Source organism: Triturus cristatus, chromosome 1_1 (assembly GCF_964204655.1).
Source record: "Triturus cristatus chromosome 1_1, aTriCri1.1, whole genome shotgun sequence".
Lineage (NCBI taxonomy): Eukaryota > Metazoa > Chordata > Amphibia > Caudata > Salamandridae > Triturus > Triturus cristatus.
The window spans coordinates 513908174-513930237 of record NC_140579.1 but is presented as its reverse complement, the minus strand read 5'-3'; the positions used below and the strand labels follow the sequence as shown (position 1 = coordinate 513930237).

Sequence of the window (22064 nt, the reverse complement as noted above, 5' to 3'; positions counted from 1 at the left end):
ATACTCTAGGGGGCTCCTCGTCCCGGAGGCCCCCCCGCTCTGCACGCTGTTGGGACTCGATGCAAGGGTCCCGTCGTCTCCAAGCGACTCTAAGACGCAGTTGCAACCCGGCGTCTGCTTCAGGACCCACCGCCCCTCCACCGCTGTTCAGGGCCTCTTCGTATTACTCGGCACCCCCTATGAGGGTCATCGTGTTGGAGCGTGGGCTTCGTGGTGTAGGCTCCCGCCTGCCTTTCACCTACTATGGCCTTATGTCTAGCGACTTTGCGCCGTCACTGCCGCCACACCACCACTCCAGTGTCCGACCTCAGGCAGCGCTCCGCGCCTCACACACCCGGGCTCCAGCTCAGCTCTGCAGCTGGCGCCCTCCGACTGTGAACAGTGGCGCCGGCGGGCAGCTCAGTAGACGCCACCCCTCTGCTACTGTGGTCGTCGCGTCTGCAATGGTTGGTCCACCGGTCCAGGCTGCCCACCGACCGCACTGGGGCCTCTATGTCATACGTTATTGGGGCTGTTTGCAGCGACCAAGGCCAACGACCCTCCAATCACCGGCCCCTCCGGCAGCACCAGGCTCTCTCCCCGCTCACCTAGCCTTTCCGCGGCGCCGCAGCGCCCACTGCACCCTGGCGCTCCTCCAATGCGCCCGTTATCCGGCGCTCCGGTGCTCTTCGGCTTCTTGCGCAACTCCGGATGCCCCTCGCCCGTCTGGCGATTGAGGTCGAGGCGCCCGCGTCTGTGGGCCCTCCCCGGCAGTAATAGATCCAGGTGCGTGAGCGCCGATGTGAGAAGTTGGCCTGATGTATGATGTCACTAGTTCTAGTGTACACCTTATATCAGTCCAAACAACCCTTATGGTGATTGGTTGTCAAGTCAACCTTATAGACCAGCTATCCTAGTGGTAGCATGGACAGGAGCAGTCTTAGGCTAAACTCTGAATGGCATGTGAAGCCAGCTGTTATACTATATATAATCCCTTGAATACCAAATGAAAGGACACCACAACAGATATATATATATATAAAATAAAGTGTATTTATTCTAGACAAACCCTCAGCACTCTTTATGAGATTCGAGGTAAGTACAACACAGTCTTATTCAAGCATACATTAAGTCACACAGGTAAGTAATACAGTTAGGCCCTAGAGGCCACGCAAACCATATACTAAAGAAGTGGTATAAGGACCACTGTCACGGAAATAGGATAGGCCTAGGCCTAGGGAATCGCTGGGGCTACACTACACTACCCAAGGTTAGGAAGTGGGAGGCCCACGGGATTCAGGTGCAGAGTGGAAACACTCACGCGTAATGCGTATAATCGATAGAAATAGTACAGTTCTGAAATAAGCAGTTTTAGGACACTTCTGGTATAGCTAGAAAGTCGAGACTCGGAAACTAGACCCTAGGATAGTCAATACCCTTGTGAGCACCGAAGTACTCAAGTTACCTAGCCCACGGGCTGCGGGTGCATAGGTGTGAACTTGCGTCGGGTTTCCTCGTGGACTTCTATGGATGCCTGAAGGAAAGTTGCTGACAGGCAGTCAGTGAAGAGTGTCCGGTGGATCCCAAGGCCGGGATCAAGAAGGAAGGATACCTGCAAGCAGAAGGGACAGAGTCAGGGTCACTAGCCAGTGACCAGGAAGGAACCAGGCGATGTCGGGAGATTGCAGGTGAAGAGGTGAAGCTTGTCGCAGCAGCCACGGGTACCAGGAGACGTCGAGGACGACCAGGACCAGGAGGCGAGCTGTCCCACGAAGGCTCTTGCTGTTGGCGGCGTCGAAGTCGAACTAGGACTCACCAAGCCTTGGCAAGCGGAACCCACGAAGAATGGAGGACTTGCTTCTGGTGCAGACCAGGAAGGTCTGGGGCGCTTCTCTTTTGCAGAGGAGCAGGAGCCAGTCTGGAGGAGCCAAACCAGCAGTGGAAGTTCAAAGGTGTGTCGTCGCAAAGGCCGCTAGCCAACGGGCAAGCAACCGGACAGACGCGGCAAGCAGGAAAATGCAGAAGGGCCCCACGCAGGACTCATGGAGTGTGGGGGGCTGATCTTCGGTGCAGATGATGCTTGGGGTTGGGGCTTCTCAATCCCCGGTGCACAACTTCGAGGGTGCCTCAGAAGCTGCGCTGGAAGATACTCGCCACTTTTCCCAGGTAGCCGGTCCCACGTCTCTCGTCGCCTCCACGGATCTCAGCTCGGCTGTGGATGTGGATCAGGGTCAGAGAAGTCTGGAAGTCAAGGCTCTGGTCGGGCTCTGCAGTCGGTCCCTCGTAGAACTTCAGCAAAGCAAAGGGTAGTCTCTTGATGGTGCCTGTTTGCACAGGGTAGCCACTCCTTGGCCACAAGGGAGATTCTTCAGTCTTCTTCTTTCGTCGAATGTCGAAGGTCCAGAGTTTCTGTTCAAGTTGCAGGTTCAGGGTAATCTAATCTCCTGGGGCCCAGCTACCACACTTATACTAATCTGGGGGGCTGGGTTGCCTGCTAGGTCACGCCTTATGGGTGGGACCTGGGAGGGGGGTGGTTACACCCCCTTCCCTTTGTCCAGTTTCGCGCCAGGACTGGGGCTGGAGTGCCCCAGCACCATTTTGAACTGGACTATGCATGGGACACCTTGTGTGCCCCAGGCATGTCTCATTCCTTTCAGCCCTCCCTGCCCCAATACACTAAAGTCTGTCTGGGGAGGTGCTAGCACCTCCCCAAGCAGGAGACCTATTGTCCAAGCTTCCCTTGCCAGGATCACTCCCAGCAGCAGGAGGTCAGACTCGTGTCTGTGGCAGCAGCATCCATTTTGTGATGCTGAGGCTTTGGTTAGAGTTAAACAGCAAAGTAGGATTTTAACATGTCTCTCCCTCTAGAAGGGGGGAATAATATCCTCATCACCAGAAATGGTATGGGGGTATTATTCCAAAGTGTTAGACACCTTACACGACATGTTTTGATAAAGCCAAACCATAGTTACCATAACCGTTTAAGATTATAAGGCACTTTAAGAGTATATGGTAGGCTATATCATAGAACAGCTATAAGGACATGGTTCCGAAAGCTGCAGACAGGCTCAGCTCATGCTAGAGCACCATCTCACATGTTACCAAGCACTCTGCCTCCAGGATTGTTAAGGCCTGCGATAGGAGTGGCTGATAGGTACACATGTGTCTATTTTAAGGGTAGATATAGGTATACTATATCTAAGCAAGGGGTGATTACACAACCTTGCCCCAGCTGAGTGATCAGCCAGTTGTGTCTGATTGGAAGGCCAGACCAGGGGTGGCATAATACATGCTGCACCCCCTGGGAGGCCTAGGGTACACCTATGCCCTGGGTACCTAGGGTACACTGTACAGGGTCCAATAAGGTGATCCTTACCAATTGTGTATGTACCTAGGGTACATGGAGTCCATTTTAAAGAGAGAGCAGACAGCCTGAGACCCTGAATGGCAGGATCTCAGGCCAACTAAGTCGAAAAACCAGCTAGACACTAGGCAATAAGTTGGGGGTAACCATAGTCAGATATCCACCTTCCTACAGCCGATATATTCAAGAGCCGCTCCCCCCGCCTGCCAGCGGTCCGCAGTATCATTCACGCCGACCCCGCAGCGCCGCATCAATCGATCCACTCACGTCTGGGCCACAATGGCGGGGGCGATGTGAAGGGCCAAGCTATCTTCAGTTTTCATGCCGCACGCACGGCGACGTCGCTCCGCCACCGTGCCCACCAGCACCCGGGGATAAGCGGCCTCCGACACCCCGCACTCCGTCGGCGATATCTCAGCATCAGCAGTGTCCCCAGGCCTTGGACTCGCCGCGCTGGACCGCCCACCGATTCCTGTGCATGGGTCACTTCACCCGCTTTGGTTACCAGCGGTATAGGGCAGGATTGTTGCAGGATTAGTGTTCTGCATGCCGGAGCTCGGGGCTCAAGCCGCCATCGTCGTTTCGAGCCAAGCTCCGCCCCCCAACTTTTAGAAAGTTGGTATTTTTCTGCCTAAGACAAATGTGCCGTTCTGCCAGTGTCTAGTGTCAGGTGACTGTGAATGGCTCTCCTGAGGTATAAACATATTCCTTCCAGACATGTGGACAAGAGCAACATGGATGTAGAGGGAGTGGATCTTCCCGTCAGGATGGCATTGGGGGGGGTAGTGTTCTGCTCTGATTATACTTTAGAGGATCCTGCCTGCAGCACACACAGGCTAGCACTTGCCATTCTAAATAGTTTGGAGTCAAACCCAGGGGTAGAGGAGGAATTTACCAGCTCCCATTTGGAAGTAGGCCACATACTTCTCCCACACAGGTGGCAGTAGGTATAAATGTGGGACCATCAAACCCTCTCATCCGCCTACTCCTGGACCTTTGGAATATTCAGAAGGAATGCCCTGTCTGAAGAAGGAAGAATGGATCTGCCGCCTTGAACCCAAGATCCCCAGAAGTGACTCCAAGGAACAGTTGGCCAACCTCCTGGGATCCAACAAGCTTTCAGAGGCCTCCCCGCAACTTCCCAGCTTGCCAGCATAACCTGGGACTGCCTGAGCCTTGCTACTGGCCTCAGCTAGAGGGAGTCCTGATACCCAAGAGGTGCCCCTATGTGCTGGATCCTTGGCTGGCATTAGATTGTACTCCTACCACTTCAAATCTACAAAGTTTGCACTTCAGGTGAAAATCCAGAGGTTTGGGGCTCTTTGCGAGAGCGATTGATATCCTGTGTCACCAACTGTCACTGCATCTCCCGCAAGAGTGAAGTTCTGATGGCGATCTGCTCTTCGTGCCAAACAGCAACCACCTGCATCTCCTGCCAACCCAAAGCTCCAGCGAGGAACTGCACCTCACGCCAAAAATGTCCTCCTCGCTTCTTCCGCCAGTGAAAATCTCCATCTGAGGCTCTTCATGAGGACTTGGACTTTGAGAAGAAAAACTCTTGACCGGTACGAACACGCTCCTTCTATCTGACCTGTGCTCCCCTTAGCAGAAGGCCTGAACTTGTGGCTTTGACCCAGTCCAATGCGAACAGATAGCCGCAAACAGAGTTGTGGTCTTTTTGGCGCTATTTTCCCCTAAAATTGAAAAACTCATAATTTTGGTTCTACTTATTGGATTTTTGTCATTTTTGGTGTAACTTTATTTATTAAAATATACTCTATTTTTCTACTTTGGTTTGGGAATGTACATCTTATTATTGTTGCAGTGCTGCATAAATAATTTACACATTGCCTCTAAGTTAAGCCTGACTGTTTTTGTGCTATGCTTCCAGAGGATTAAGTACAGGTTAATTTAGAGACTTTAGTGGTTCACCCTAACAAGATTGTGTTTATTTTTTGAGTCGGGCCTCCACCCCTCTCAGTCAGGAACCCATTTTTTACAGATGATATTTCATACTATACCGATGAAGTGCAACAATCAAGATGCTCCTTTATGCTGTTATGCAGCTGGAGTGGGTGCTAATGTGCCCCACAAAACTTCATGTCACCTTCAATGGCAAAACACTTTTCTTAGTCTGGAGACAGCATTGGACTGGGTTGAGGAACAAAGGGTGCAGAAAATCTACCCTGGTTGTCACTTGGAGTTCTCTGAGGGAGAAATGGCAACAGTAGCGCATGCCCAAACAAAGAGTACATCATAAAAGATGATGGAGCTGAGATAATCTTCCCATTGTAGCAACAGTAAAGGAGTCAGTGACTCACCCATACAGGGGAAGGGACTGGCGACACACAGGAGCACACTAAAAAACAGATTGATAACAGCGAATCTTACAAAGTGGCAAGACTGGGAGCATCGACTGAGGAGGAATCGATCAATGAAAAGATCGATCAAGACTAACACATACGGTATGTACTTACTCCCTGAAATTGAGGTACAACACAAAGTACAGCAGAATAATGATACTCTATAATCCAAGTAGACACTTCCCAAGACAGTTCAAATAAATGACCACTATATATGATGGGAGATGGTTTGGGAGCAGTGAAGTTCTTTGTGTAAGTTCATACATTTGTCAGGGTGACAGATGATTCTTGCGCGGAAGTATGGAGAAGGATGAGTTGGGGGGATCGGAGCAATAGATAGTTTAGTTAAATTAGACAGGGGACGTTCACATACAGCACAACACTGACAGTGCCACTATAAAGTGTTGGGAGCACTGCAGTATAAGGCTATAAACAGAGGGAGACCCAGGCAGGATGGGTGCCAGGACCACAACTATCCATGACATACATGCGGCATTCCCTTACAATACTGATGTACATCCTGGAATGTTATAATACAATAAATAGGTGGGTGATATTGCAGTACACCAAAAAGCATGCACCGGACATTCGTTTTTCTGCAAGAGACACACATGTGCGGGGTTAACTGTGGCTTTCTGGGCTATTATGGCTACACAAGTCTGCACTATGTGTGTTCTGCTAGAGGACCCAGAGGAGTATCCAACACGAAACTGAGAGCCCCACTCCACCGTATGAGCTGGCCTCCCTTTTGGGAAAAAGCAAATGCTTTTGTGTAGTACAACTCTCACCCACCAGGGCAACCCCTTGGTCGCATGCTTCATCATTGGGTTCCTTCCTGTTCCACTGCGGAACAGGGTGTGCTACTACCTGTGAGTTACACAGGAGCACTAAATAGTATCAGACCAGTGAAATAATGAAAGATAGGGGTTGGAGGGGTTCTTCGTGGGTTAAAAATACCTGGATGGTAGCAAATCTTATTTTATGAAATCCCAGTTGGTATGATTAAAATTTGGGAAAGATAAAGGGAAGTTTGATGGGGTTTAATAACCCTATCTTCCTTTTTATGCCTGGTCTACATGTCTCTGCCACACTTACTTGAGGCTTTCATCCGGACCATGATTCTCACTCCTTGAGACAACTCCTTACTTGTTAGTGCATTACAATCAAGCTCTCTGCATGCCAAATTTTAATCTTACATCTACTTGGTTTCTGTTCCATTGTATATAGAAAAACACTAATTAGTACTCCATAGGTCCCATGGATGCAAGGTGAGCCTGTAGACACACTTTCGCCAAAGTCCCTCCTGGCCCATTCGCCTACATCCATGCCTGTGTTTTGACTTTCAATTACGGAGGATGAGCCCTCCCCTTTAGCACCTATCTTCTCCCTCTTCTTTGCTGATATAAGACCCAAAGGTATAGCCATCCTCAAAAGAAAAACGTTTCCCATGGCAGTAACAACAATCCAGACAGATGACCTTGGCTGCTCCATCATTTTTATTTTTTTTTAAATATCTTTATTGCATTTTATCTTTTCTGTTACATAAATTCTAAGTGTCAATACACATTGCACACATAATAACATTATCCATTTTTTTTGCCACTGTGAATATAAAGCAACACATATCTTACTCACAATTACGATATAGTTTGCATCTACAGTGCAAAATTACTTGTGCAATTATAAAGTATCATGGGCATCAATAGCCTGCACATGCTGCTTATCTCCAATCGAGGGGCGGAGTGTGTCTACCGAGTGCGCCTCTGCACAACAGTGGTCATCAATGGGTAAGTATATCGATGTATACAGCAGCGTGTTGCTAATACTCAACTGAACTTTGAAATTACAACATACAGTGCCGCTCATTAGATATCTTTATTTATAACATTTTAACCACATTTAATGAAAACAAAAAAAGGGAAAAAATCCAAAATAAGAGATATCATATGTTTGAAGGTATATGTAACTAGTATGCAGAGTGCCGCTAGAGTGTAATCTTGACTAGGCCTGTGTGTAAGTAGCGGATGTAGGCTGCTGTTCCCGCTATATATTCGGTTGCATGGACACTAGGGTATCGCGCGGCAAGAGCCACGTCTATGTATTATCTTTTAAGGAATGCGAGGTCTGTGGCTAACCCAACATCCGGTGTTGAAGCGTCATGCGATTGTAGCGTATCCTCTACATCTAGGTAACATGTCAGGTATTGGTTCCCGCCCGTTGCGTAGGAGGTGTCCTCACTGTAGCATTAGAGCGTGTAAGGGTTCTGAGCATATCATTCCAGGTTTGTGCAATGGGATACTTTCGCAGCCCTGCCGTTTCTTCCCTATGTAGTGTGGTGCTCTCTGCCTGCGCCCAGACCTCTAGGGATTTCACCCGATGCAATACTTCCGGTGGGTCCTTGTGTTTCCACCGCTTAGTTATCAATCGTTTCGCTGTTATGAGGCCTAGGTCACGAAATCTGGAGCTTACCTTGTTGGCTTTGGTTCGTTTGTAAAATCCCAGGATACAGACCTCCCATGTGGCGGGCACCTCGGCGCTAGTGCAATTCGTAAGTGTTTCTGATATTATGCACCAGTAGGGTAAGAGCAGGTGGCAAGACCATAGCACATGTAATAGGTCAGCACCTGGGAGACAGCATCTCGGGCATTCGGAAGTGTTGATGTTAAAATATTTATTGATCTTATCTGGTGAGAGATACGCCCTATGCAGTATATAGGTTTGTATAAGTTTAAATCGTGAATTGCGTGGTATGTGTGTGGCACTTGCTAGGACGCGTTCCCATTCCTTATCAGTCCAGGGACGGCCTCTGTCCTCAGTCCAATGCATGCGGAGTCTCTGTAATGGTTGGAATATGTGGATGAGCAGGGCCTGCACCAACCAGTGTATCACATGCGACCCCTCCCCCATTACATGCAAGTACTGCAACAACTGATGCGTCGGCGGCTCATTAGTCAAATCTCCCCATGCTAGTGTCAACATCCTTGTAATAGCTGCATGCAGAAGGAACTGGCCCGCCGGTAAACCATTATCTGCCGTCAGTGTCGCAAAAGGTAATAGGGTACCATCTACGCATAAGTCTCCTAGCATCTCCACTCCCGCTTCAGTCCAGGGCGTCAGTACTATATCCATTATAGAGTCTCTACCTCTGGGTGTCCCAATGAGCGGCAGTATTGGGGCATAGGGGATCGTGTCTTTTGTGAGTTGAAGGCTTCTCTTATAACATCTATGAGCTAACTCAATATGTAGCTGCATCGGGCGGGGGATTTTTGCCAGTGGATGAAACAATCCATAGATCTGATTTTGCGTCCATATTGACGTCTCGGTCGCCGTGTCCGCCAGGTTCTTGCCGCTCAACCACTTTGTGACCCATTGTAACTGCGCAGCTAAGTAATATAGTTCCAAGTGAGGAACTGCTAAGTCTCCACTGTCTGGTGGCGCATACAGTTTCTACAGTGCTATCCTGGGCTGCCCTGCATTCCAAATTAGACTTTGGGTTAATCCCTCCAGTTCCCTAAAAAGTCGTACTGGGACATATACCGAAAGGTTTGCAAAATAATACAATAGCCTTGGCAGGACTATCATTTTAGTTAAGGTGATACGACTCATCACATTGAGTGGTAGAGTCTTCCAGAATTGCATCTGTGTCCTTACTGAGGAGATGGCGCGCACCAAGTTGCCCTCTAGTATGTCTGCTGGGGACCTGTAGATATATATGTCCAGGTATCGGAACGTGTTCGGATACCAAGCAAGCGCAATATCATTAAAAATTATATCCGTCATAGCCACGTCCTCATTGAAAGAGTAAGCACCTGATTTAGCCCAATTTACCCTAAGGCCTGACACTTCCTCAAAGCTATGGAACAATGCAGATATCGACGCCGGTATACCATGCAAGTCTCTTATGTATAATAGCAGATCGTCCGCATATAGGGACACTGTATGAAGTCCATCACTCAAGGGGATGCCCCAGTTCGCGCCACCCCCTCGAAGGAGAGCCGCTAAAGGCTCCATGGCAAGGGAAAAGAGCAACGGGGACAAAGGGCACCCCTGCCTGGTTCCTCGTCTAACCCTGATTGTATCAGAGAGGAGCTTACCCGTTCGAACCCGCACTGTGGGGCGTTGATACAGTAATTGCACCAGTTGTAAATATTCATCTCCTAACCCGTACTTACGCAGGACTGCCGCAAGATAGGGCCATTCCAGCAAATCAAAGGCCTTCTCTAGGTCCAGTACTCTTGGCTGCTCCATCATAGTCAGACGGGCAGTGAGTGAATGCATGTGTGCACTTGCATCTGAGTACATAACCCCAGGATGCTGGAACCCACATTGTCGTGCTGGACTGACTCGATTGCTGGATTCTCCACCTGGTACCACAATAGAAGGGGACATTAACTTGATTATGGACCCCAGACTAGATGCTCAGATGTCAGCCTCCAAGTATAGCCTAAATCAGGGTGTCCAACCTCCTCCTCATTAAGAGCGATTTATAATCAATGAAAATAACCCCAAGCTACCAGTAATATTAGTGTTGTAATTATGACCACATCAAAAAAGAATACATTATGGGCCACTTTATGCAAGCTTAGTAGCAGTGGTCACCTTAGTGCATCAGGCAGGTTTGCCACAGTAAGGTAAAAAGTATTTCTAAAAGTGTAATGCCTTTATATGGGTAGCTATATCTGCAATACTCTTGGTACCAAGTAAATGAGTCTCTCCAATTCCACATGATTTATCAATCAAATATCAGCTTTGAATATATTTTGGAAATTCGACCATTTTTCTTCAAACATAGGGTTATAAGAAGGGCTGCTGGAATTATGTGATTTGGCAGCCACAGTGATTTTTGCATAATCAAAGATTTGCCACACCTGCCATATAATCCATCATCTTGTGCATAATCTGTAGATTTTAAATAAAAAAATTGTTTCTAGCTCAAACGGTTCAAACGTTACTAAAAATGCAGCGACACGTGTTGCTGCGCAGTTAAAAGCCTTTTTCAAAGCTCGACTAGTCACCTTTTTGTTGTTTATTGCTATACTAGGGTATTAAAATGGTACTAATGAGGTACAACCAATGCCCAGACAGTGTTACCAAGTAGCCTTTTCTTGCCACATAATGTATTTAATCGTGCTGCATATATTTGACTTCTCCTGCCGCATAATTCCAGTGGGCCTGGTTAGAAGTTCTCAAAATACACACATTTTCATTTTGTATACAAGCTTTTCGATTTTGGTGTACATACATTAATTCAGCCAAGCATACTCTTCTGATTTAATAGGCTGGGCTTCACATAGAAGAGCTATTTCTAGGTGGCTGGAGAGCTACCAGTAGCTCACAAGGTACTAGTAGGAGAAGCCTGGCCTAAAGCATTATCAGAGGAGTCGAGCTCACTAGGCCAGATAGGAACTTGGTGAACATGAAACCCTGTGAAGCAATATATATATGTATTACTCTGCATCCCACAAACCTTGTTTGCATATAGATCATATCATTGTCCCAGCAACATAGACTGAAAGAGTTTTAACATGTCAAATTCTCCCACAGGGGTTTTCTGACCATTCCTCAGTTCAATTACAAGTAAGGGATATGTAACGAGGTCCCAAGAATATTCGGTGTCTGAATATGTAGTGGCTATAAATCAAGCAATTAACTGACCTCCTTAGGATATGTTCATGGCAGGACAGATGATTGGGATTACTAAGAGATTTGCGTATCTCGGAATTCTCTTTGACCAAAATGATACCTGGGGACAAACAGTTTCAGGCAACAAATTAGTGTTATTAAGATCTATAAATGCCCTGATTAACTTTGCTAAAAAAAACTAGGTAGAAGACCACCAGTTGAATTGATTAAGATCTATAAAGCAAAGTGTGTCTCCTCAGTGGTTTACGGGGCAGGGGTCTGGGGCTTTGCAGACCTGCTTCCTATTCAAAGGGCTGAAAACTATTTTTTAAGATACATTCTGTCTGTCCCGAATAGCACTTCATCAACTATCTGTCACGCAGAGCTGGGTCTTCCCTTTATTTCTGATTTTAATAAAACTCGAGCCAGTTCTTTTATTGCACAGGCTCTGAACCAAGGACAAAAAAAAGTTAAATCAAGATATCCTGATAGATGCTCTAAAATTAGAAGGGGCCCTGAAGATACCATGGCTGAGATATATCAGGAGTTTCCTACAAAATTTAGGTCACCCAGAATATTTTAATAATCCAAGAACTATTGATATAACAAGGAAGGAACTGAAGAAGGAGGTCCTTAGGCACTTGGATACCATCAGAATATCCGTAGAGATTATTAAGTCGACCGTTATGCATAACCATTCGATTTTAACTACCTTTTATATTCAGTCTTATTTAACCGTCATACCGGGCATTTATGACAGATTTTTACTGACTAGATTTAGGCTGGATGTTTTTCATAGGCTTGTGACTATCCCTAAAATTAATGATTGGGCAGAATATCTTAATCTGTGTACCTGTGATAGTCACTCAGTACAATCCACGCTACATGTTGTACTATTTTGTAAATTCTATCATGACGCGCGGATAGTCTGTTTCCTGCCGATTTTGAAATCATTGGGGCTCCGGCAATGCCGACCGGCTTTTCTTGCACTACAACGGCTGGACAACGTTCACAATTTTTTTAGGATCTTAACTATTTTTAAACGAGTTTTGAGACAAAGGAAATGCATGTTAATTTAATTTCTTTTTATCTGTAACTTGAAACCTGATGTAGCTTGCTTTATACACCATTTACTATGAATTATGGTTGAGATTCTTAAATGTGTGATATTATATGTATGAATTTAACTGTGATTTTATCCTATGAACTCAACTGCGATTCTTTTTTTATGTGCTTTTATGATTGTTTTATATGGCAACCGAATAAAGCTTTCCTTGACTTGACTTGACCTGACCTCCTTAGTTAAGAAATACTTTCATCTGAATGGCGGCACCGTCCCTTCACTCAAGATGCTTTGGGAAGTGTTTAAAACAGCTATTATTGGATAAGCCAGGGTAAAATCAAAGACAGTGACTGAAAGATAGAACATCTAGAAACAAATAGAAAATCTAGAAAAATGGGGACACTGGACTTTCATCTGTACTTCTGGGCCTCTCAGGTTCTCCTGATTACCAACTGCCACATTGAAGACAGCAGGGACTTAGCTATCAGGCTGGAAGTGGAAATCCTAGACACACTTGACTTTACAATATTGTTATATGGTTCACAATTTCCACACTCCCATCCATAAGTAAAATACCACTTGAGTGCTGGTGTGATCTGCTGAAGTGCAAAAAATGGCAAGGAACGCTAACCAATTAAACCACACAATGGCATGGCTTACACAGGTATTGAGACTCAATGGCTTTCAGGTCTGGGATCTAATTGGACTATTGAAATATGGAACACTAGCCACATTAAGGGGTCCATTAGGATGTCCGGCGGTGGCACCACCGCGGTGCTGGCGGTGCGGAAAAATGCCTTTTTCCGACCGCGAGCAGCGGTCCTCACGTCCGCCATATATGTATGGCCAAACATAGCCCATTTCCCATCCGCCACGGTGCGACGCGCACTGCCATCAAAGTGCCCCCGCCACCGCAGCGGTAGGAGCCAATGGAGACTCTCCGCCGTGCAGAATGACGTCTGCCCTGCTTCACCAAATTACGATGCCCCAAACAAGCAGACGAACCGCAGCAGAGATACCGCCCAACCAGAGACAGAAGCTCGACAGCGGAGCGCGAAACCAGAGTCCCGGTCCACACCATCCGGTCACGACCGCCATGGATCCAGCTCTACACGTTTTCCAGGTGCTGTACCTGCTACATCACCAGCAACTCATGGACCACCGCGGACGCCGACCCAGGTACGCAATAACACAAACACAACACATGGGCTGACACAGGGTCCAAATCCACATCAGACACCCTGGTGGGGATAGAGACACATCCACAAGGGCACCCACACATCACCCACCTGCCACCAAGTCACCCCTCTGCATCCTGCACCACACAATAAACTACCAGGGAGACAGACACTGCAGGGGTGGCTGCACAGGAACACACAACATATAGGACAGTAGCACATGGCTAGGGAAACACACACAGCACCACAACACCACACTCAGGAAAACAAAAATGAGTACAAGCAACAAATTAACACATACAAGGAACAAACATCCAAATGGACACAAAGCCTGCATAGTCACACATACATACCACAGACTGACACACAGACACATACACACCCCACATGCCAACAGCAATGGAGCACAACAAATAGGAAAACCAAAGTGGGCTGCACACAAATGGAAGTCCATGGAGACACACAACAAGCATGTGTACATCACATGCAAGACAAGGAACATAGAACAACACCCTCAGACCATCAAAGCACACATGGCTGGTACAGTCAGTGATGTCAAACCACAGACATCACAGTGCAACAACACAGGGAGACAGCAAGGCAAACCATGTATAGGCACAAGGATGAAAGGAAGGCCCTGAAGTCAAACTGTGAACAGCCACACATCTATACAACTACTTCACAGGAGTACACCAGCAGCACTAAACACAGGGCCCATTGACACACTCCATGACTGACAAACACCAGTAGGAAACTACACACATACCACCCCCTCACACCAGCAGCACACAACACCAGTGTCAAACACACTGAAGGCTGGCAATACTTGCCAGTCAATACACACACAAACAATCACACACCCTGGGGGTAGCCACAAACATCACACACACACACACAGGGATGCCAGAATAAATGTGTGCACAAAAACAACAGACAAACATATAACCCAACAGAAACACACACAGAACCACAACAAGAACAGACATGCCCTGTGCAGCTAAATTGTGGAAAGGCAATGGGAGCACAGACACAACAGGAGTGCACAACCTCATCACTCAGGAACAATGCACAACATACCACAACGCACACAAGAAGTGCACCATCACAGAACAACACAGCCACATCAAACAAACAACAGATGCACAGGCAGAAAAGTCACATAGCAAACACATCAGGGGATGCACACCAGGCAATGACAAGGCTACGTATACACACAGCACTGCATGCACAGCAAGCAGTGTGTGCACACCAAGCATACCAGCCACACACAGACATCAGTGACAGAACAGCAACCCAGACAACACCATACAGCACAGCACAAAGACAACAGCACACCCAGGAAGTGAAGCAATAACACAGCCAACACACATACTTCCAACACAACACCAGCAGATGCACAAGTCTGGGACACAAAGGTGGAAACAACTTGACTAGACGACTGGGCAGCACACACAATTTACCTGCATAGGAGCAACCATGACTGACAAACAGCACAAGAAGAACAAGTTACTTACCTTCGGTAACGCTTTTTCTGGTGGATACAGTATCTGCCTGTGGATTTCTCACCTTATGAATATCCCCTGCGCCAGCAGCATTCCATGGACATTTTTCCTAGCTCCCCGCGCCGACGAGGTCGTCGCCGCGTCATGGCTCCGCACGCGGCTCTGCATGACGTCACCGGAGCCATAAGAAGACCACGTCGGTGTGATGATGTCAGTTCCACCCATTTTTTCCGTGCCACCGAGGCAAAACGGGCGGACCGACCATCGAGACAATGCATAAATAGTACACAGAATTACACACAAATACAGTCAGTGTAAAATGAAATAAGAAAGCTCACAATTCAAACAAGTCAACAGTGGACAAATAGAGGTAATAATGTATTGAGTACACAAAAACAACAAATAACCAACACCTCATCTTTTAGGGTATAAAAGGGTGGACAACGGGGAGGTGGGTGGGTCAGTGAGGAATCCACAGGCAGATACTGTATCCACCAGAAAAAGCGTTATCGAAGGTAAGTAACTTGTTCTTCTGATGGATACATCTGCCTGTGGATTCCTCACCTTATGAATAGAATCCCACAGCAGTCCAACCCCCGGAGGAGGGTGTCCACCCTTCCATGCCAAAAAATATTGCAAAACAGAGCACGCAAAATGGCCGTCCCTTCTCACCTCGGAATCCAAGCAGTAATGGTTCGCGAAAGTGTGGAGGGAGGCCCAAGTTGCGGCTTTACAGATGTCCAATACAGGAACACCCCTGGACAAGGCAAAAGTAGACGACTTAGCCCTGGTGCAATGAGCTCTAATGCCTACAGGAGGCTCCTTACCAGCCAGGGAGTAGCATATCTTGATGCACAAGATGATCCACCTGGATAAAGTGTGCTTGTGCACTGCCTTGTCCTTCATACGACCAGCATATCCAACAAAGAGCTGATCATCTTGACAGAAGTCATTTGTTCTGTCCAAATAGAAGCTAATCGCCCTCTTTGGATCCAAACGATGAAACCTCTCCTCCTCCTTGGAAGGGTGAGGGGGAGGAAAGAAAGTAGGGAGGGTAATGGACTGGCCTAAATGGAAGGGAGTTTTGCAGAAAAGCAGCCCTGGTCCCGAGTGCCATCTTTCAGCATGTATGGTCAGAAAAGGGGGCTTTGAACTCAAAGCCTGGAGCTCACTCACCCTCCTAGCCGAAGTGATAGCCACTAGAAAGACCGTTTTAAGTGTCAGTAGTCTCAACGGACAACTATGCATAAGTTCGAACGTGGAACCCATTAAAAAAGTCAACATCAGATTTAAATCCCACTGGGGCATAATAAAAGGAGTTGGCGGAAACCTGTTCGTAATCCCGTTAATGAACCTTAAGACTATTGGAGACTTAAAAAGAGAAGGTTGATCAGGCAAACAAAGAAAAGCCGACAAAGCTGACAAATATCCTTTAACAGTGGCCACAGCACAACCCTGCTGAACCAAATGAAGTGAAAAACAAAGAACATCAGAAAGATGCGCTTTCAGAGGATCAATAGATTTCTCTCCACACCATCTAACAAATTTCGACCACCTGTAGGAGTAGATAGACTTGGTGGAGTGTCGCATGGCCGATAAAATAACATCCACCACGTCAGGCGGGAGAGAAAAAGAATTCAGGTTGCCCCGTTCAATCTCCAGGCATGAAGGTGCAGGCTCTGGAGGTGAGGGTGTAGAACCTGCCCCTCCATCTGAGAGAGGAGGTCTGCCCTGAGAGGGAGACGGAGTGGAGGGTGAGAGGAGAGGTTAAGTAGGTCCGAGTACCACACTCTTCTTGGCCAATCCGGAGCGATCAATATGACTTGGGCCCGGTCTTGGCGAATCTTCCTCAGGACCCGAGGAATCAAGGGTATGGGAGGAAACACGTAAAGGAGTTGTGAACTCCAACTCAACTGAAACACATCCCCCAACGCCCCCTGCATTGGAAACTGGAGACTGCAGAATGACAGGCAGTGCGCGTTCTAGAGAGTGGCAAACAGGTCCACCCGAAGAGTCCCCCACATCCAGAAGATGTGTTGAACTGCCTCCGGATGAAGCCTCCACTCGTGGTCGGCAGAGAACTGCCGACTGAGACTGTCCGCACACACGTTCAGCACCCCGGCCAGATGACTTGCCATCAAGCAAACCCGACGGTCCTGAGCCCAGGACCAAAGCCGAAACGCCTCTCTGCAAGACGGTACGACCCTACTCCTCCCAGTTTGTTGACATACCACATCGCCGCAGTGTTGTCCATCAGGACTTGAACCGACTGACCGCGGATGGAAGGGAGAAAGGTCTTGAGCGCCAAACGTATCGCCTGCAATTCCAGAAGGTTGATGTGAAGCAACCTTTCCTCTGTAGACCAAAGACCCTTGATCTCTAGATCCCCCAGATGAGCACCCCACCCTAGGGTAGAGGCATCCGTTATCACTGTGGCCACCGATGGAGGAAGATGGAAGGGCTTTCCTTGAGACAGATTGCCCTCCACGCTCAAGCAAGACAGATCCGCTGCAGCTTCTCTGGAGATCCTGACAGACTCCCTGAGATCTCCGTTGTGTTAATACCACTGCCTGCAGAGACACCACTAAAGCGCCCTCATGTGCCAGCGTGCATGGTTGACCAACAGAATGCAGGAAGCGAACAGACCGAGCAGGCGAAGGACCTTCAGAACTGGAACAACCGCTCCATTGTAAAACAAGGGAATCATTTCCTGAATGTCGAGAATCCTTTGCGGAGGAGAGAATGCTTGACACACAGTGGTATCCAGTACTGCCCCTATGAACAGGTTGCGCTGAGAGGGCACCAGGTGAGACTTGGGTACATTTATCGAGAAACCCAATCTGTACAACAGCTGGGTTGTAACCTGCAGATGATGAAGCACCATCTCTGGCGACTCCGCTTTGAGCAGCCAGTCGTCCAGGTAAGGAAAAACTGGAATCCCCGACCTCCTGAGATGGGCAGCCACCACCGCCATCACCTTGGTGAAGACTCGAGGGGCATTAGTAAGACCAAACAGAAGGACCGCAAACTGGTAGTGTTGCAACCCAACCGTAAAACGGAGATACTTCCTGTGCGACTTCAGGATTGGAATATGGAAATACGCATCCTGCAAATCGATGGACACCATCCAGTCCTCTTGTTGCAGCGCCTGAAGAACCTGCGCTAGGGTGAGCATCTTGAAACCCTCCTGCTTGAGAAACAGATTCAAAATTCTGAGGTCCAGGATAGGACGTAACCTGCCATCCTTCTTGGGGATCAGAAAATACCGGGATTAGCACCCCAGACCCCTTTCCTGCTCCGGAACCACCTCTATCGCACCCTTTTGTAACAGGGTTAGAACCTCCTGAAGGAGAAGAAAATAATCCTCTGTGCAAAACCCCTGGCAAGGAGGGTAAGGAGGAGGGAATTCCCTGAAGGGAAGGGTGTACCCATTTTCTACAAGATCTAAAACCCAAAGATCCGAAGTGATTAATTTCCAATCTTGTAGAAAATGGGTAAGCTGACCTCCCATGGGACCCACATGATCCAGGATGGCGGATCTAGGGCTGCTTTCCTGCATTACCAGGAGGGGATGGGGAAATAGAGGAGGAGGAGGAAGAGGGTTGACGTCCTGCTCCACGAAGGCGACCTCTGCCTTTACCCCTGTAGCTCCTATACAAGGGGTTCTGCTGCTGCTGCTGTTGCTGAGGCTGTCAGAACCCACGAAAGGAAGACTTCCCAAAGCCACGGTATCTTTTATAACCATAGCCTCTTGACTGAGTCTGCAGACCCAAAGACCTTGCCGTTGCCTTACTGTCCTTAAATCTCTGCAGGGCAGAGTCCGCCTTTTCACCAAAAAGCTTGGAACCATCAAATGGCAAATCAATAAGAGCATCCTGCATCTCAGGAGAGAACCCAGAATATTTTAACCATGCATGCCTCCTTGTCGCAATAGACGAGCCCATCACTGTAGCAACAGAATCCGTTGTATCCAGACTGGATAACCTGGCGAGCAGCCGCTTGAGCATCCACCAACAACTCATTCAGATTCCCCTTGTCCTCCTCAGATAGCTCAGGGAGAATCTGTTTCGCAGAGTCCATTAAAGCATGAATGTACCTGCCCAAGAGACAAGTGGCGTTGGTAGATTTTAGTGCCATACTGGCCGAAGAAAAGACCTTTTTCGCAGATTGCTCCAACTTCTTAGAATCTCTGTCTGCAGGAGCCTGCGAAAACGCCCCAGATGACTGCTTCGAGCAAGAAGCCTACACCACCAGACTTTCAGGAGAGGGGTGAGAGGAAAGAAAAACCGGATCCCCAGGAGCAGGTCTACACCTTCTTGAGACTGACTTCGAAACTGCCGGAGCTGAAAGAGGATTGCGCCACACCTCAAGTATTGGCTCAGTCAGAGCATCATTAAATGGTAAAAGTGGCTCAATCACCAAAGATGGAGAGTGAAGCACTTCAGTGAGAAGATTAGGCTTATACTCCGCCACAGGAAGCTGCAAGTCCAAAAGTTCCGCAGCCTTCCTAATAACTGTATGATATGGAGCAACATCCGTAGAGGGGGAACTTGCCTCACACAAGTCCTCAAACACCTCCACTGTGTAATACACCTCTCCTTCCACTCTCTCTCTTCAGCCTGATATTGCTCCTCTTCCAATAACCTCTGCGCCTCGCTTCTCGAATACATCTCCGGTTGTGGCATCGGCGGCGCCGACTGCTCCAGGAGCAGCGTCGAAGGTGGATCCGTAGCCGGTGCCGATCAAATTCGAGAGACTTCACGGGATGGAGCCGGGAACTGACCATACGGCGTCGACATCCTCGGAGCCGGAAAAGACCAGGACGATGTCCCTGGCATGAACGGCATAAAGGGGGCCTGAGGATACTGATGAGGCACACCCAAATTATATGCCAAAGGACCCATGGGACCCGAAGGTGCTCCAGAGGGGTACGAGGATCTGGCGAACACACCATACATGGCATTAAGAAAATGCGATGGATCAGAACCCGGCGTCGGAAACTGAGCCGGTTCTGGATCCGATCGAGGTAACTCTGGAGTCGGAGCCACTGGAGCCACAGGTGGAACAGTCGGAGGCGAAGGAACCTCATCATCAGCCGGATTCGTAGGTGAGGATCTCGGCGTCGTTGCCTGCTCTGGAGTCCCCTTATAGGAAGGAGATTGAGCCGGAGTCACCTGAGGAGACTCTAAAGATGAAGGGGAAACAAAGTCCTTTTCTCTACGTCGAGGAGCAGGAGAAGGCGACCTCGACACCACAGACTTCAATGACCGACGTCAAGAAGCATGTCTCCTCTTCTTATGCTTCTTCTTGGAGTCGCGCGACGTCGAAGACCTGGACATTGACCTTTTTCGACCCCTTTTTTACTTTCTTGCCTTGGCCATGTAAAGTTTGGCTTCTCGCTCCTTTAACGCCTTTGGATTTATCTTCCTGCACGAAGAGCATCCCTCGACGTCATGGTCTGAAGACAAACACCAAAGGCAATCCTCATGCGAGTCAGTGATTGACATATGTTTACCGCATTCTCTGCAGGGCTTAAAGCCTGACTTCCTCAGAGCAGACATGACAATATAAGGAAACGATACAATCAAAAATACAAAGTATAAAGATGAAGTAAGGAGATTCCCAGAAAAAAGCGTTAGCGTCGACAGCGCGGAAAAAAGGGAACTGACGTCATCATGCCGACGTGGTCTTCTTAAGTCATGCGGAGCCGCGTGCGGAGCCATGAAGCTGAGACGACCTCATCGGCGTGGGGCGCTAGGAAAAATTTCTGCGGAATGCTGCAGGCACAGGGGATATTCATAAGGTGAGGAATCCACAGGCAGATGTATCCATCAGAACATCACATACAACCCATTGGAGAAATGTCCTGAGTGACACATTGATCCTGGCCAAAGAACTGCACCACAAACTACAGTGTCACAAATGAAGTGATGGGGAGGCACACACACACATGTAAACCAAGGGGACAGCTGACACCAAAATGAAGTGTCTTGCATGTCAGTAGGGGACATGGCAGGAGAATACCATACACAAAGAGAGGGAGTGCAGATCCACAAAGGGTAGGCATCTGAAGCACAGATAGGGGATGGTATGACAACACACACAACATGCCACATTGAAGGCAAGAAGGCACCATGTGACAGCACTGCATGAGAAAACACAACCACAATGGCAGTGTGGAACAGCAGATCTGCACAGTCTCCACAAACAGTAACAAGACACATGGATGTGCAACAAAACACAACACTGACTTGCCAGTCACACACTCTGCATACTCACAAGTGACAAAAACAACAAGTAGGAGTCAGACAGAACTGCAAGGACACACCAATACACTGTACAGAGCACAACATACAACTCACACATGTACATACAACCACATCCACAGGGCTGAACAATCAAAACAGACATACAACTCCTGGGTGACATGTGTGTAGTTGACAATGCAGGGGCATGCACACATCAACACTCCCGACAAACTCACCCCCTCTACACTGCACACTACCTGACCATCCAAGAGCACACATGGTAAGTAAGCCAACATGAACAAATTAAGAACATGACAACTGCTTTCCATTGAAAATTGACACCATTGCCCCCACACATATCTGGGTCAGGAAGAACTGAAGACCCTGTCACCTCTGAAAAAAATAGAGTAAGTGAGCCCAAACATTGACTATGTTGAAGTGGCACACAGACCATGTGGCACAGTAAACCATATGCAGACAGCAAAATAACTTTATTCAGTAAGGACACTGACAAAATAGACAACAGGAGCAACTGTCTTTATTCACACATTGCACAGATAGGCACCATGAGAAGAGAAAAGCAAGGCACAAAATGCAGAGCATGTCCATGAGAAGCTGCACAGGCAAGGGCAAAACAGCAGTGAACAACAAGGCCAGTGGCCAGGGCTAAGTGCAGAGCATGTCCATGAGAAGCTGCACAGGCAAGGGCAAAACAGCAGTGAACAACAATGCCAGTGGCCAGGGC

The 22064-nt window shown here is 48.1% G+C and overlaps 1 protein-coding gene across 3 annotated transcripts in view; it reads right to left on the bottom strand.

The window, feature by feature from the left end:
• Nucleotides 1-22064, bottom strand: part of LOC146870509 (leucine-rich repeat-containing protein 37B-like) — a 1537525-nt gene that overhangs the window by 45501 nt on the left and 1469960 nt on the right. The window lies entirely within an intron of this gene.